This window comes from Parambassis ranga, chromosome 2 (genome assembly GCF_900634625.1).
Source record: "Parambassis ranga chromosome 2, fParRan2.1, whole genome shotgun sequence".
Lineage (NCBI taxonomy): Eukaryota > Metazoa > Chordata > Actinopteri > Ambassidae > Parambassis > Parambassis ranga.
Window position 1 is genome coordinate 36,145,853 of NC_041023.1, and position 15,426 is coordinate 36,161,278.

Here is a 15,426-nt window from a genome sequence, read left to right on the forward strand (position 1 = left end):
GACCTCCAGCAAATTTCAAGTCAATCGGGTGAAATCTCTAGGAGGAGTTCGTCCGCATACATAAGAGACTTTTTGGTGCGTCTTGGTATGATAAACATGTGTACCGATTTTCGTGCACCTACTCCAAACTAAGCCAAATGCGAGGGATGTTTTGAAAATTTCAAGGGGGCGCTGTAGAGCCATTTTGCCCCGCCCTTTTGCAGCAACCCCTGATGAGTGTGCAAAGTTTGGTGAGTTGTCATGCATGGGAATGGGGTGAAAATGCAGTGTAAAGTGGTACAATTAATAATAATAAGAATAAGGATAAACATTACAGTTACAATAGGGCCTTCGCACCACTCGGTGCTCGGGCCCTAATAAACATTACAATTACAATAGGGCCTTCGCAACACTCGGTGCTCGGGCCCTAATTAAAGCTGCAAGCAGCGATGGCGGGCCCTCGCAGCCCTTGCGGTCCGCGGGACCAGCAGCCGCCGCCTCCCCTATCGTCCCACGACACCTCTCCCAGCTGTACCGGCACGGCAGGGCTGAAAAGTACAGCAAAACACACATGTACAAAAGACAGGTCCTCTGGCCAGTAGGTGGCGCAGTGACTGTAGCATATCAGCATGTCAATCTGTGCAGTGTCCGATGTTCAGCATGACTGTAAAGTTTCATCCACATAGGATGAAGTATGTGGGAGACACAGCCAAAAATACATCTATTTCCTGTGCGTTGGCGAAGGGTCAAATTTGTGGTGGGGCCACGGCCAGACCGTGTGACGAAGTGCTGCGTTTTTGACAACTTTTGGTCCCTACTGCCTTAAGGGTAAGCAGGTGGATTGGAGAAATCCTCCAGGAGGAGTTCGTAAAAGTGCGGGGAGTGAAAACTGCAAAATGGCGCAGGTTTTTCAAAATGGCGGACTTCCTGTGCGTTTTAGAGGATACCTCCAAGAGACTTTTTGTCTTGTGTAGAGGCGATACATATGCGTACCAATTTTCGTGTCTGTAGGTCAAAAGGGGAAGCAGATCTCATTCCAGGGGGCGCTGCTGAGCCATGTGGCCAGGCCCACATATGACGATGAGGTGATATGAAAAGTTGCACAGGGGCTGATGTCATGATAGAGTAAGAGGCAGGTGGGATGAACAAGTCAAGAAACACAGAAGCTTTCTCTACGGTGGCGAAGGGTCACCTTTGTGGCGATGCCCCGCCCACATGGTGTAACATCGAGCTGCGTTTTTGATAACTTTTGCTCAGCCATGTCTTCAGAAGCAGGTGAAAAAATCTCAGGTCCATCAGAGTATTTCCCTAGGAGGAGTTTTTTCAAATAGGAGGTGTGGAATTTGTATAATCAGCCTGAACACAATTCATACCGCCAGTAGATGGCGCTATGAGAGTTTGTGGTCATTAGCATATCAATCTGTTCAGAATGACAGGCTCAGCGTGCCTGATTTTTGTCATTTACATTGGATGAAGTATGTTGGAGATACAGCCACAAACACATCCATTTCCTGTGCGTTGGCAAAGGGTCAACTTCGTGGAGGCGCCACAGCCAGAACGTATGACGAAGTGCCGCGTTTTTGATAACTTTTGGTCCTTAAGCCCTTAAGGGCGAGTGCACCAATTTTCAGCCGTATCAAGCAAATCCACTAGGAGGAGTTCGCAAAACTGCAGGGTGTGGAAATTTGAAGAAGGCGTGGTTTTTGCAAAATGGCGGACTTCTTGTTCTTGTACATGGTGGAATTTTCGCTCAAGAGGGTTTTTTTGCTTGTCATGAGGCGATACATCAGTGTACCGAGTCTGAAGTCTGTAGCACTTGCGGTGAATATTATCACACTTTAGGGGGCGCTGCAGAGTCATGTGGCCACGCCCGCCAATAGCGACATTGTCAAGTTGCGATTTTCGTCGGGGGACAATTTTGTGCCAAATTTGGTGAGTTTTTGAGCACGTTCAGGGGGTCAAAATTGCGATACCGGAGCCAGACCAAGAATAACAAATAGTAAACGCTTGCATTTCAATAGGGCTCTTGCACCATTCGGTGCTCGGGCCCTAATAAGAATAATAAACACTACAATTACAATAGGGCCTTCGCACCACTCGGTGCTCGGGCCCTAATAATAAACGCATGCATTTCCATAGGGCTCTTGCCCCATTCGGTGCTCGGGCCCTAATAACACTTACAATTACAATAGGGCCTTCGCACCACTCGGTGTTCGGGCACTAATAATAATAATAAGAAACGCTTGCATTTCAATAGGGCTCTTGCACCATTCGGTGCTCGGGCCCTAATAATAAAACATAATATTTCTATATATTTTATTTTTTTTAATTTTATATGATATTATAGTTAGTTAAAATGTTGGATTTGGTAGTTGGATTTTTTAAATAATGATAATAATAATAAAAATTTTAAGCAATAATCAGGTGACATTTGCACTAAGGAAAAAGTTTTTAAAAAGACAATATAATAAAAATAATAAAAGATAGTTTTTCTAAATATTTTAACGTTTTTATAACATAATTTATTATGTTCAGTAGGTTTTTTTAACATTTTCTGTAGTTGGATTTTATTATTATTATTATTATTTTTATTAATAGCAATAATAATAATAGGTTTTTAATTTTTTTACATTATTATTTTTATTACATTACAGTACTAGAAAAGGGCATTTCCTGAAGAAAATGTAAGTTTGATTGCTGCAGCTAAAGCATTGCTTTGAATGCTTATGTGAAGGATTGCTCTAAATTGCAACGTAGCAACGGCAATCAAACTAATTACATAATCAAAAGTGACATTTGCACAATTATTTTTATGTTATGTTATGTTGTTATATATATATATATATATATATATATATATATATATATATATATATATATATATATGTGATATATATATTATATATATATATATATATATATAATATGTTGCCACTGGGTGGCACTGTTATCTTTCACAAAGTTTGGTTGTAAAGAGATGTAATGCAAATGCAGTTGTGGTGGTATGTACCCTGGGATTAGGACTATGCATGTTTTGTTCCAGATGGGGATGCTCCACCCTAAACAGAGAATAACACACACTGCTTAGTGCTTGTATGGATTGTTATGCGCATAGGATCAGTAAAAATAACATGCACATGCACGCCAGAGCCATTAGTCACTCTCTTTGAAAATGATCCAGATCACTCAGCTAATATGTTGCTACAAATTAAACAGCTTTGGTTAGCTTAAATCTGTCAGATTCTTAGTGGAGCTCTGTTGGGGAAGCTCCTCGCTTCAGTTGTTTAGCATCAATGAGAGGTGTGTGTGTGGGTTTAAGAGCTCCTCACTCTGATTTGATGGCTCTTCCATCACAATGGGCTGTGTGATGTTTAGCCAGCGGCGATGGCGGTGGCAGACTGGTCTGGATCGCTTTGTTGTTTCTAAATCGGCCTCACCGATGGCCGGCAGCTGTTAGAATAAGTCACACTGATGCCGGCTTGGTGCTGCCAAGGTGAAAAATCGTCAATAGTCATGTTATGTTTTTACAGTGCGTTGCCAAAATAAAAGCACCCTCAGACAACACAGCGGTTTACTAAAGTTTGGTATTTCTGCTATTATTATTCTTTTATTTACTATTATATTAAAAAAATATTAAATATTTTTTATTTTAATATGTTTTTGAAAAAAAAAATTGTGACATGTCCACTGGCATTATCAGTACAGATGTCTCTATTTATGGCTTAAATGTGTTAAATTAAGATTTATTATATACTTTATTATATTTAGTAGAGATTTTTACATTTTTTCATAATAATAATAATAATTAAAGCTGCAAGCAGCGATGACGGGCCCTTGCAGCCCTTGCGGTCCGCAGGACCAGCAGCCGCCGCCTCTCCTATCGACCCACGACCTCTGGCCCAGCGTTGGGCCAGAGTATTTCCCTAGGAGGAGTTTTTTCAAATAGGAGGTGTGGAATTTGTATAATCAGCCTGAACAAAATTCATACCGCCAGTAGATGGCGCTATGAGAGTTTGTGGTCATTAATTCAATTCAATTTTCAATTCAATTCAGTTTTATTTATATAGCGCATATTACAATCAGACATTGTCTCAAAGCGCTTCACAGGAACCCCCCTAAGAGCACTGTGGCAAGGAAAAACTCCCTTTAAGAGGAAGAAACCTTGAGCAGGACCCGTCAACTTAAGGGGGAACCAGTCCTGCTGCTAGTCAGAGAGGATGAGGGAGAGAGAGAGAGAGAGAGAGAGAGAGGATGAAGGAGAAAGAGAGAGAGGGAGAGAGGAGCAAACATGATACAAACATGATACAGTACAGAGCAAACATGACAGCAAGATGAAACAGTGATTATATTGTAATAGATATCTATATATATCGTCGGTCCATAAGTAGGAATAGTAATTTGATAGTAAAGATGAGCAGCAGGGGCTAGTGAAGTCGATGAGCACAGGAGAGACTGCAGGTCAGTATGCAGGTCTTGAGACCTGCAAAGAGAGAGAGCGAGAGCGAGGCACAGAACTACAAGGACAGTTAACACAGATTATGAGACGATATTACCCAGTATGATCCAGACTAAGGAGAGTGGAGGAGAGGTCAGAGGGTGTTCAGAGGATCGTGTTTGTGCCCCCCGACAACGTAGAGCAAGAGAGACTTCACGGGCCGGACTGCAGGTCATCATCCAGGTCTTGAGACCAGTGTGAGCCAGACTAAGGAGAGAAAAGGAGAGGTTAGAGGGTGAGAGGGAAACTGCTCAGTGGATCATGTTTGTGCCCCCCGACAACGTAGGCCTAGAGCAGCATAGCTGTGCTACACACTAGGTCTAAGGCTAACTGTACGCCTTACTAAACAGAAAAGTTTTAAGTCTAGTCTTAAAGGTGGAGGCAGTGTCTGCCTCTCGGACCCAGATTGGTAACTGGTTCCATAATAGCGGTGCCTGATAGCTGAAAGCTCGTCCTCCCATTCTACTTCTATGAATCCTAGGAACTACTAGTAAACCTGCACTCAGAGATCTGAGTGTCCTATTAGGAACATATGGTACAATCAGGTCCTGCAGATACAATGGAGCAAGTCCATGAAGAGCCTTGTAGGTTAGAAGAAGGATCTTGAAGTGTATTCTTGAGTCCACTGGGAGCCAGTGAAGAGACGCTAGGACAGGAGAGATATGATCCCTTTGGCTGCTTCCTGTCAGAACTCTAGCTGCTGCGTTCTGGATCAGCTGCAGACTGTTGATGGAGTAATGTGGACATCCTGACAATAAAGAGTTGCAGTAGTCCAGTCTTGAAGTGACAAAAGCATGGATGAGCTTTTCAGCATCACTCTGAGAGAGGATGCTCCTGATCTTAGTAATATTACGCAGGTGAAAGAAAGCGGTCCTGGAGACCTGCTTAATATGAGAGACAAACGACATGTCTTGATCAAAGATAACTCCAAGGTTCCTCACAGTCGTACTGGAGGCCAGAGTAATTCCATCCAGGGAGAAAGTATTATCTGATAAACTAGTTCTGAGATGTTTCGGTCCAAAAACAATGACCTCAGTCTTGTCCGAGTTTAATAGTAAAAAGTTGGAGGACATCCAGTCCTTTATGTCCTTTAGACACGCCTGTAGTCTGACTAGCGGCTCCGTTTCTTCAGGCTTCATGGATAAATACAGCTGGGTATCATCAGCATAACAATGAAAGTTTATGCCGTGCTTCTGGATGATGTATCCTAGAGGGAGCATGTAGAGGGTGAACAGGATCGGTCCGAGCACAGAACCCTGTGGAACACCGTGGTTAACCCTTGTACCTGTGGAAGACACATCGTTAGTGTGAACAAAATGAAATCTGTCAGATAAATATGATTTAAACCAGCGCAGTGCTGTTCCTGTAATCCTGATCTCGTGTTCCAATCTGTGTAGCAGGATGCGATGGTCTACGGTGTCGAAGGCAGCACTGAGATCCAGTAGAACGAGTACAGAGACGAGACCCCGGTCCGATGCCATGAGGAGGTCATTGGTGACTTTAAGCAGTGCTGTTTCTGTGCTGTGATGGGCTCTGAAACCAGACTGGAAAGCATCAAACAGACTGTTACTACACAGGTGGTCGTTTAGCTGACTTACAACAGCTCTTTCAAGTAGTTTGGAGATAAAGGTGAGGTTGGAGATCGGTCTGTAGTTTCCTAGGACGTCCGGGTCCAGTGAAGGTTTTTTAAGTATCGGAATGATCACAGCAGTTTTAAAAGCCTGTGGTACATATCCTGTTTCCAGAGACAAGTTGATCTGTCCTAATATAGAGTCTCCGATCAGAGGAATAGCATCCTTGAGGAGCTGTGAAGGGATCGGATCCAGAAGACAGCATATCAATCAGAATGACAGGCTCAGCGTGCCTGATTTTTGTCATTTACATTGGATGAAGTATGTTGGAGATACAGCCACAAACACATCCATTTCCTGTGCGTTGGCAAAGGGTCAACTTCGTGGTGGTGCCACAGCCAGACCGTATGATGAAGTGCTGCGTTTTTGATAACTTTTGGTCCCTGACCCCTTAAGGGCGAGTGCACCAATTTTCAGCCGTATCAAGCAATTCCCCTAGGAGGGGTGTGCAAATTGGAACAAGGCGTGTTTTTTTCAAAATGGCGGACTTCCTGTACATGGTGGAATTTTACAAAGGCTTTTTTTCTTATCACTAGGCGATACATCAGTGTACTGAGTTTCAGGCGGAACGAGAAATACGTATAATAATAATAATAAACGCTTGCATTTCAATAGGGCTCTTGCACCATTCGGTGAATGAAGAATAATAATAATTAAAGCTGCAAGCAGCGATGATCGGGCCCTCGCACTCCGCGCAACCGCCCACTCCCCCTCACGCCGTCCCTTCCCTTCCCTGCTCCCCCCACGATCTACGGCGATTTTGCCAGCGGTGGGAAAAAAGCGGCAGAGAGAAGCAGAGACGTGTCAGAGCAACAAATGTGTCAATATATGTAGAAATTGTTAGTGTGCAGTAACCTTCTGTTTACAGTAGGTGGCGCTGTCCACAGATGTCCACACATGGTCGGGGTTGGGTCTGTATCACATGTAAAAAATTTGAGGATTTTAAGGCCCCGTTCACACTGGAGAAAGTCATTCCAGCTAGAGTAGGATTGAGCCCAGACAGCCTTTAAGCTGGATGCGTTCACACCTATTTTCAAATCTGGCTAGCACACAGTTGTGTCCGCACTCAATCCGGCTTCATCCAGCGTGTTTGCTGTTCTCCTAACCACTAGGTGGCGCCTCGTAATATGGCTAATAATGTGGCAAGCCGGATTCGCTAGCCACATTTGCGTTCATCATGATGACATAGAGACGTTCAGGGAGGGGCTGTGACCACGTGCAGAAAGTTTGAAGCCGTTTGGAGCAAGTATGTAGGAGAGAGAGCTGTTCGTGTATGAAGCGGCCACGCCCTTTAACTTAGAGAAAAGCTTTTGATAACTTTTGATCAGCATGGTCTCTAGGTGACAGCGACCGAATATGAAGTCAATCGGTCGAAATCCCTAGGAGGAGTTCGTCCACATACCAAAGGTGGAAATCGCTGAAATTTGACCGCCAAAATCAAAATGGCTGACTTCCTGTGTGGTCTAGATCAATGGTGCAAGAGACTTTTATGAGCGCCTGGACGTGTTCTGAGTGTGTGCCGATTTTTGTCTTCCTACTCCAAAAAACCCCTATGGAGAGGGGTGTTTAAAAAATTCAAGGGGGCGCCATTGAGCCAATTTGCCCCACCCACTTACGCAACCCCCATCAGTTGCTAGGACGCCCCCGTGAACGTGTGTATGAATTTTCATGATCATAGAAGGTCGTTAAGGTCATTAAAAACTCAAACGTAATCTCACGGCGAAGGATCGAGAGTCGGCACGCCGCCACACAGACACCATTGCACGCAGCTTCACGGCCTTCATAGTGTAGCTTCACCAACTAGTTGGGAAGGTTCTAGAGGTGAAATGAAGTTGATGCTGTCAACTATGTAGGAGCAGTACACGTCGGAGTAAAAAGAGGTCATTTCCTGTTACCAGCAGGGGGCGCCACGAGTAAGTCAGGGTTTCAACATATGGAGGCGTTCAGGGCGGAGCCCTCATCATGCTCATAAAGTTTAAAGACTTTTGGATAAAGTATGCAGGCGTGAGAGCCGTTCAAAGTTACATGGCGAAATCATGAATTGTCGCCAGACTTTGGCGAGCCACAGAGGCAGGAGCAGGTCCTTTAGGTGACCTCCAGCAAATTTCAGGTCAATCGGGCGACAGCTCTAGGAGGAGTTCGCTCACATACCAATGGTGTAAATCGCCAAAATCGCCATTTTCCATCCAAGATGGCGGACTTCCTGTTGGGTTAAGGTCATGGTGTCAAGAGACTTTTTGGTGCGTCTTGGTATGATAAACATGTGTACCGATTTTCGTGCACCTACGCCAAACTAAGCCAAATGCGAGGGGTGTTTTGAAAATTTCAAGGGGGCGTTGTAGAGCCATTTTGCCCCGCCCCTTTGCAGCGACCACAAAATATCAAATTTTTCGCCACCCCTGATGAGTGTGCAAAGTTTCGTGAGTTTTCGTGCATGGCAAAGGGGTGAAAAATGCAGTTAAACAGGCAGGCAAATAATAAGAATAATAATTAAAGCTGCAAGCAGCGATGATCGGGCCCTCGCACTCCGCGCGACCGCCCCCTCCCCGTCACACCGTCCCTTCCCACCCCCGTTCCCCCCACGAGCTGCGCCGATTTTGCCAGCGGTGGGAAGAAGCAGAGATGTGTCAGTGCAACAAATCTCTCAATATATGTAAAAATTGTTAGTGTGCAGTAACCTCCTCTTTACAGTAGGTGGCGCTGTCCACAGATGTCCACACAGGGTCGGGGTCGGGTCTGTATCACATGTAAAAAATTTGAGGATTTTAGGAGCATCCGTGGTGGAGTTATATCAGTTGCAGTACCGTATGTGTCCACTGGGTGGAGCCAGACACCATGAGAATAGTGGAGACCTGTCTGTGTATCAAACCTCAAAAAACATTTGATTCATACATGAAAAATGTCCAGAAGCAGTTACTTCCGGTTTCCTGTAGGTGGCGCTGTGCAGGTGACTCATGAGCATGCAGACGTGTGGGGGGACGGACCGTTAGGACATGAAAAAAATTTGAGGACGCTAGGACGATGCACGGCGAAGTTATAAGCAGTTGATGTTTCATGGCGAATGTTCAACAGTCGCCACCGCCACGGGCAGCACTATACAGAAAACCACACAGGTGTCTCTGTGGGACGTCAAATCTGTGATCCTCATTTCGCTGTGTAATGACAGAGAAGGATTAAACAGAGTGCATGTCAGTGAAGAACATGGCACTTCCTGTCTCCACCACAAGGGAGCGCCATAGATCATGATGACATAGAGACGTTCAGGGAGGGGCTCTGACCACGTGTAGAAAGTTTGAAGCCGTTTGGAGCAAGTATGTAGGAGAGAGAGCTGTTCGTGTGTGAATGGCGAAGTGACGCCACAGCGGCCACGCCCTTTAACTTAGAGAAAAGCTTTTGATAACTTTTGATCAGCATGGTCTCTAGGTGACAGTGACCGAATATGAAGTCAATCGGTCGAAATCCCTAGGAGGAGTTCGTCCGCATACCAAAGGTGGAAATCGCTGAAATTTGACCGCCTAAATCAAAATGGCTGACTTCCTGTGTGGTCTAGATCAATGGTGCAAGAGACATTTATGTGCGCCTGGACGTGTTCTGTGTGTGTGTCGATTTTTGTCTTCCTACTCCAAAAAAACCCCTATGGAGAGGAGTATTTTAAAAATTCAAGGGGGCGCCATTGAGCCATTTTGCCCCGCCCACTTACGAGACCCCCATCAGTTGCTAGTACATGCCCCCGAGAATGTGTGTATGAATTTTCATGATCCTAGAAGGTCGTTAAGGACATTAAATACTCAAACGTAATCTCATGGCGAAGGATCGACAGTTGGCGCCCCGCCACACGGACACCATTGCACGCAGCTTCACGGCCTTCATAGTTTAGCTTCACCAACTAGTTGGGAAGGTTCTAGAGGTGACATGAAATTGATGCTGTCAACTATGTAGGAGCAGTACATGTCAGAGTAAAAAGAGGCCATTTCCTGTTACCAGCAGGGGGCGCCACGAGTAAGTAAGGGTTTCAACATATGGAGGTGTTCAGGGCGGAGCCCTCGTCATGCTCATAAAGTTTGAAGACGTTTGGATAAAGTATGCAGGCGTGAGAGCCGTTCAAAGTTACATGGCGAAATCATGAATCGTCGCCAGACTTTGGCGAGCCACAGAGGCCACGCCCTGTAAGTTAGAGAAAAGCTTTTGATAACTTTTGATCAGCAGGTCCTTTAGGTGACCTCCAGCAAATTTCAGGTCAATCGGGCAACAGCTCTAGGAGGAGTTCGCTCACATACCAATGGTGTAAATTGCCAAAATCGCCATTTTCCATCCAAGATGGCGGACTTCCTGTTGGGTTAAGGTCATGGTGTCAAGAGACTTTTTGGTGCGTCTTGGTATGATAAACATGTGTACCGATTTTCGTGCACCTACTCCAAACTAAGCCAAATGCGAGGGGTGTTTTGAAAATTTCAAGGGGGCGCTGTAGAGCCATTTTGCCCCGCCCCTTTGCAGCGACCACAAAATATCAAATTTTTCGCCACCCCTGATGAGTGTGCAAAGTTTCGTGAGTTTTCGTGCATGGCAAAGGGGTGAAAAATGCAGTTAAACAGGCAGGCAAATAATAAGAATAATAATAATAAACACAGCAATTACAATAGGGCCTTCGCACCACTCGGTGCTCGGGCCCTAATAAACACAGCAATTACGATAGGGCCTTCGCACCACTCGGTGCTTGGGCCCTAATAATTAAAGCTGCAAGCAGCGATGATCGGGCCCTCGCACTCCGCGTGACCGTCCCCTCCCCGTCACGCCGTCCCTTCCCTCCTCTGCTCCCCCCACGAGCTGCGGCGATTTTGCCAGCGGTGGGAAAAAGCCGGCAGACAGAAGCAGAGATGTGTCAGTACAACAAATCTCTCAATATATGTAAAAATTGTTAGTGTGCAGTAACCTCCTCTTTACAGTAGGTGGCGCTGTCCACAGATGTCCACACGGGGTCGGGGTCGGGTCTGTATCACATGTAAAAAATTTTAGGATTTTAGGAGCATCCGTGGTGGAGTTATATCAGTTGCAGTACCGTATGTGTCCACTGGGTGGAGCCAGACACCATGAGAATAGTGGAGACCCGTCTGTGCATCAAACTTCAAAAAACAGTTGATTCATACATGAAAAATGTCCAGAAGCAGTTACTTCCGGTTTCCTGTAGGTGGCGCTGTGCAGGTGACTCATGAGCATGCAGACGTGTGGGGGGATGGACCGTTAGGACATGAAAAAAATTTGAGGACGCTAGGACGATGCACGGCGAAGTTATAAACAGTTGATGTTTCATGGCGAAGGTTCAACAGTCGCCACTGCCACGGGCAGCATGATACAGGAATCCACACAGTTGTCTCTGTGGGACTTCAAATCTGTGATCCTCATTTGGCTGTGTAATGACAGGGAAGGATTTAACAGAGTGCATGTCAGTGAAGAACATGGCACTTCCTGTTTCCACCACAAGGGAGCGCCATAGATCATGATGACATAGAGACGTTCAGGGAGGGGCTCTGACCACGTGCAGAAAGTTTGAAGCCGTTTGGAGCAAGTATGTAGGAGAGAGAGCTGTTCGTGTATGAATGGCGAAGTGACGCCACAGCGGCCACGCCCTTTAACTTAGAGAAAAGCTTTTGATAACTTTTGATCAGCATGGTCTCTAGGTGACAGCGACCGAATATGAAGTCAATCGGTCGAAATCCCTAGGAGGAGTTCGTCCGCATACCAAAGGTGGAAATCGCTGAAATTTGACCGCCTAAATCAAAATGGCTGACTTCCTGTGTGGTCTAGATCAATGGTGCAAGAGACTTTTATGTGCCTGGACGTGTTCTGTGTGTGTGCCGATTTTTGTCTTCCTACTCCAAAAAAACCCCTATGGAGAGGGGTATTTTAAAAATTCAAGGGGGCGCCATTGAGCCATTTTGCCCCGCCCACTTACGAGACCCCCATCAGTTGCTAGTACATGCCCCCGAGCATGTGTGTATGAATTTTCATGATCATAGAAGGTCGTTAAGGTCATTAAATACTCAAATGTAATCTCACGGCGAAGGATCGACAGTTGGCGCCCCGCCACACGGACACCATTGCACGCAGCTTCACGGCCTTCATAGTGTAGCTTCACCAACTAGTTGGGAAGGTTCTAGAGGTGAAATGAAATTGATGCTGTCAACTATGTAGGAGCAGTACACGTCAGAGTAAAAAGAGGCCATTTCCTGTTACCAGCAGGGGGCGCCACGAGTAAGTAAGGGTTTCAACATATGGAGGTGTTCAGGGCGGAGCCCTCGTCATGCTCATAAAGTTTGAAGACGTTTGGATAAAGTATGCAGGCGTGAGAGCCGTTCAAAGTTACATGGCGAAATCATGAATTGTCGCCAGACTTTGGCGAGCCACGGAGGCCACGCCCTGTAAGTTAGAGAAAAGCTTTTGATAACTTTTGATCAGCAGGTCCTTTAGGTGACCTCCAGCAAATTTCAGGTCAATCGGGCAACAGCTCTAGGAGGAGTTCGCTCACATACCAATGGTGTAAATCGCCAAAATCGCCATTTTCCATCCAAGATGGCGGACTTCCTGTTGGGTTAAGGTCATGGTGTCAAGAGACTTTTTGGTGCGTCTTGGTATGATAAACATGTGTACCGATTTTCGTGCACCTACTCCAAACTAAGCCAAATGCGAGGGGTGTTTTGAAAATTTCAAGGGGGCGCTGTAGAGCCATTTTGCCCCGCCCCTTTGCAGCGACCACAAAATCTCAAATTTTTCGCCACCCCTGATGAGTGTGCAAAGTTTCGTGAGTTTTCGTGCATGGCAAAGGGGTGAAAAATGCAGTTAAACAGGCAGGCAAATAATAAGAATAATTAAAGCTGCAAGCAGCGATGATCGGGCCCTCGCACTCCGCGCGACCGCCCCCTCCCTGTCACGCTGTCCTTTCCCTGCCCCGCTCCCCCTACGAGCTGCAGCGATTTTGCCAGCGGTGGGAAAAAGCCGGCAGACAGAAGCAGAGATGTGTCATTGCAACAAATCTGTCAATATATGTAAAAAATGTTAGTGTGCAGTAACCTCCCCTTTACAGTAGGTGGCACTGTCCACAGATGTCCACACATGGTCGGGTCGGGTCTGTATCACATGTAAAAGATTTGAGGATTTTAGGAGCATCCGTGGTGCAGTTGTAACAGCTGCAGTACCTTGTGTGTCCACTGGGTGGAGCCTAACACCATGAGAATAGTGGAGACCCGTCTGTGCATCAAACCTCAAAAAACATTTGATTCATACATGAAAAATGTCCAGAAGCAGTTACTTCCGGTTTCCTGTAGGTGGCGCTGTGCAGGTGACTCATGAGCATGCAGACGTGTGGGGGGACAGACCGTTAGGACATGAAAAAAATTTGAGGACGCTAGGACGATGCACGGCGAAGTTATAAGCAGTTGATGTTTCATGGCGAATGTTCAACAGTCGCCACCGCCACGGGCAGCATGATACAGAAAACCACACAGGTGTCTCTGTGGGACGTCAAATCTGTGATCCTCATTTCGCTGTGTAATGACAGGGAAGGATTAAACAGAGTGCATGTCAGTGAAGAACATGGCACTTCCTGTTTCCACCACAAGGGAGCGCCATAGATCATGATGACATAGAGACGTTAAGGGAGGGGTTCTGACCACGTGCAGAAAGTTTGAAGCCGTTTGGAGCAAGTATGTAGGAGAGAGAGCTGTTCGTGTATGAATGGCGAAGTGACGCCACAGCGGGCACGCCCTTTAACTTAGAGAAAAGCTTTTGATAACTTTTGATCAGCGTGGTATCTAGGTGACAGCGACCGAATATGAAGTCAATCGGTCGAAATCCCTAGGAGGAGTTCGTCCGCATACCGCATTTAAAATACTATATCAGGAGTCCTATTTAAAATACGGATTTATTGCAACAGGTGATTCTCACACACCAAGTCCGCTCTGAGCGATATGTGGCGACAGACTCGCAAATGAGGCAACGAAGCCTTCAAAACTGCGAGACCGAGCACCCTGCATTAAAAGACGAGCCATGGAAGAAAACATGAACAAGAACGACTGAAGCAATTAATGACGGCCAAAACAAAATTACGGAGTGGACTGGACATAAGAAACACACTTCGGGTGTCATGTCTCCCATTATCCCCAGATGGGACCGCCTCATTGCTGGGAAAGCTCAAAGGCTCCCACTAATTAAGCATAAGAGTAAGAGTCTGTTTATGCACTTTGTTTTTTTTTTTTTTTTTTTCTGTGCCGGTCCGTGAAAGTATTGTTTTACATGATACCGGTCCGTGGTGCAAAAAAGGTTGGGGACCGCTGGTCTAGATCAATGGTGCAAGAGACTTTTATGTGCGCCTGGACGTGTTCTGTGTGTGTGCCGATTTTTGTCTTCCTACTCCAAAAAAACCCCTATGGAGAGGGGTATTTTAAAAATTCAAGGGGGCGCCATTGAGCCATTTTGCCCCACCCACTTACGAGACCCCCATCAGTTGCTAGTACATGCCCCCGAGAATGTGTGTATGAATTTTCATGATCATAGAAGGTCGTTAAGGTCATTAAATACTCAAACGTAATCTCACGGCGAAGGATCGACAGTTGGCGCCCCGCCACACGGACACCATTGCACGCAGCTTCACAGCCTTCATAGTGTAGCTTCACCAACTAGTTGGGAAGGTTCTAGAGGTGAAATGAAGTTGATGCTGTCAACTATGTAGGAGCAGTACATGTCAGAGTAAAAAGAGGCCATTTCCTGTTACCAGCAGGGGGCGCCACGAGTAAGTAAGGGTTTCAACATATGGAGGTGTTCAGGGCGGAGCCCTCGTCATGCTCATAAAGTTTGAAGACGTTTGGATAAAGTATGCAGACGTGAGAGCTGTTCAAAGGTACATGGCGAAATCATGAATCGTCGCCAGACTTTGGCGAGCCACAGAGGCCACGCCCTGTAAGTTAGAGAAAAGCTTTTGATAACTTTTGATCAGCAGGTCCTTTAGGTGACCTCCAGCAAATTTCAGGTCAATCGGGCTACAGCTCTAGGAGGAGTTCGCTCACATACCAATGGTGTAAATCGCCAAAATCGCCATTTTCCATCCAAGATGGCGGACTTCCTGTTGGGTTAAGGTCATGGTGTCAAGAGACTTTTTGGTGCGTCTTGGTATGATAAACATGTGTACCGATTTTCGTGCACCTACTCCAAACTAAGCCAAATGCGAGGGGTGTTTTGAAAATTTCAAGGGGGCGCTGTAGAGCCATTTTGCCCCGCCCCTTTGCAGCGACCACAAAATATCAAATTTTTCGCCACCCCTGATGAGTGTGC

General features: G+C 45.9%; 1 protein-coding gene across 3 annotated transcripts in view; it reads left to right on the forward strand.

Annotated features, from left to right (window-relative positions):
* LOC114445865 (diacylglycerol kinase zeta-like) overlaps nucleotides 1–15,426 on the forward strand; it is a 67,733-nt gene that overhangs the window by 28,504 nt on the left and 23,803 nt on the right. The window lies entirely within an intron of this gene.